General features: G+C 47.1%; 1 long non-coding RNA gene across 1 annotated transcript in view; it reads right to left on the reverse strand.

The window, feature by feature from the left end:
• Positions 1-2,223, reverse strand: part of LOC125487909 — a 12,509-nt gene extending 10,286 nt beyond the window's left edge. Inside the window, exon 1 of the long non-coding RNA XR_007266151.1 lies at positions 2,091-2,223. This is a non-coding gene — a long non-coding RNA (uncharacterized LOC125487909). The remainder of the gene's footprint in view (positions 1-2,090) is intronic.
• Between the last annotated feature and the right edge of the window lie 332 nt (positions 2,224-2,555).

Here is a 2,555-nt window from a genome sequence, read left to right on the forward strand (position 1 = left end):
AATGTGGCCTAACAAGGGTTTTATAAAGCTGCAACATGTTTAGTCACACCCCAGGCGATGAAGGCAAGCATGCCATATGCCTTCTTAATCATTTTCAGGGAACTATGGACCTGTACGCCCAGATCCATTTGAATGTTAGAGCTCCCAAGGGTTCTGCCATTTACTATAAGGAACATGAAACTCTCATGAAAATGATAAGGCTGAAGCATTTGAAGCAATCTTCAGCCAGAAGTGCTAAGTGGATGATCCTGCTCAGCCTCTTCCTGTTGTCCCCAGCATCACAGATACTGGTCTTCATCAATAGAATCCCTACCGGCCCTTTGGCCCAACAAGTCCACACTGACCCACAGAGCATCCCACCCAGACCCATTGCCCTATAACCCACCTAATCTACACATCCCTGGACACTACGGGCAATTTAGCATGGCCAATCCACCCTAGCCTGCACATCTTTGGACTGTGGAAGGAAACCGGAGCACCCAGAGGAAACCCATGCAGACACAGGGAGAGTGTGCAAACTCCACACAGACAGTTGCCCAAGGGTTGAATTGAACCTGGGTCCCTGGCGCTGTAAGGCTAACCACTGTGGTGACCAGTGCTAACCACTGAGCCACCGTGCCAATTTGATTCATTCCTCGCACCACATCCACGAGAATCCACTGCCTCCACCACCAATGCTCAGTAGCTATCCACAAGGTGCACTGCAGAAATTCACCCAAGATCCTCAGACAGCACTTTCCAAACCTCTCATCCTTCTAAACTCCACAGAGCCAGAGTCCTCAACAGCTCCTCATATGGCAAGCCCTTCATCCCCGGATTCATTCTTGTACAATTCCTCTGAACTCCCTCCAATGCTAGCCCACCCCTTCTTAGGTACATAGCCCAAAACTGCTCACAATAGTCCAAATGTGGTCTGACCAGAACCTTATACAACCTCAGTATTACAGCCCTAATGTTGCATTCTAGCCCTGTCAAAATGAATGCTAGTGTTACACTTGCCATCCTAAATGCCACGTGAGCCCGCATGTTGACCTTAAGAGAAACCTGAACTACGACTCCCAAGTTCCTTTGTGCTTCAGATTTCCAAAGCCTCTCCCCACTTACGCCTTTATTCTTCCTATCAAAGTACATGAACCTCACACTTTCCCACATTGTATTCCATCTGCCATTTCTTTACCCACTTCCCTAGCTGGTCCTAGGCCACCTGGCTACGTCTGAGAGTGTAGTGAAGGCAGATTGAATTGTGACTTTCAATAGGAAACCACAATCATTACAAAAGAGAAATGGCTGGAGTATCGCAGGGAAAAGGCAATGATTGTGACTAGCTATGTTACTGTTGCTGTGACCTCGGACTGGGCCCAAACCATTCTGGGACAAAGCATTTGCTGCAATGACATTGAAACAACAAAGGGGAAAAGACGAGGATTGATATTTAAACTTGACTCAAGAAATGAATGGGCCTCTTCAGAAGCCAAACAAGAGAGATAGAAGTGGGAAGGTGAAAGTTAGCGAAATGGACAGCATTGAAAGGGCACATGGCAAATATTAAGAGGGAAAGAAAGTGTACAATGGTGAAATAAATAAAGCCCAAAAGGAAACATGGTTAACAGTGGCTGAGTGAGGAGCAATGCTGCCTTGAAATTATAAGGTGGTGAGTTCACAGTTTGCTCCTGAAAGCTCAATTGAAAGATTAGGTTGTCACCCAACAAGGCAGACCTGATGAGTTCTATCTTTCAGATGAGACATGACCTTAGGATCCTGTCTACTCTTCTAAGTCAACACGAAACTCTTGCTTGAATGTTTTCTCTAAAGTAACTTTGAACAATAATCCCCAGACATCATCTTCATATCTCCGTCCAGGACATACTGCCAAGTTTCTACAACAATCCAAAATGTTGGGGTAACATTTGTGGGATGGTTTGAGGTGGTAACAGATACGGTTATAAATGCCAATACTTTCTTTATGCTCGTGGCTGTGTCTTTTCCACAGGTGACAAAAGATGACACAAGTGAAACAGAGAGCAGAACACAAGGGTCCCTCTGATCCTGCCCCCACCTCTTCCAGATATGGGGTTCTACCAACGACTTACCCGGTTCAACAGCTTTGTTACACAGGCTGGAACTGCAACAGCTAGTGTGCACATAGTGGGATAGCAACCCACTATCAAACGAGATGAGGCCAAAGCAGCTTCCACAACCACTCACGAGATAATCAGTACGTTGTACACCTAACAGAATGGAGAACATTACGTTACACCATTACTTTCACTGTAACTAACTGATCCACTTCAATGCATTCTTTCAGTCCCTTGCTTTCATTCAGGGGAATCTCCGTAACGTCCTCCAGCCCCTACACCCCCTCCCTATCCCTGTAACGCCGTCCAGCCCCGACACCTTTCCCTATCTCTGTAACCCCCTCCAGCCCCTATACCCCTCCTTATCTCTGTAACCCCCTCCAGCCCCTACACCCCCTCCCTATCTCTGTAACCCCCTCCAGCCCCTACACCTCTCCCTATCTCTGTAACCTCCTCCAGCCCCTACACCCCCTCCCTATC

Source organism: Rhincodon typus, chromosome 47 (assembly GCF_021869965.1).
Source record: "Rhincodon typus isolate 14 chromosome 47, sRhiTyp1.1, whole genome shotgun sequence".
Taxonomy (NCBI): Eukaryota; Metazoa; Chordata; class Chondrichthyes; order Orectolobiformes; family Rhincodontidae; genus Rhincodon; species Rhincodon typus.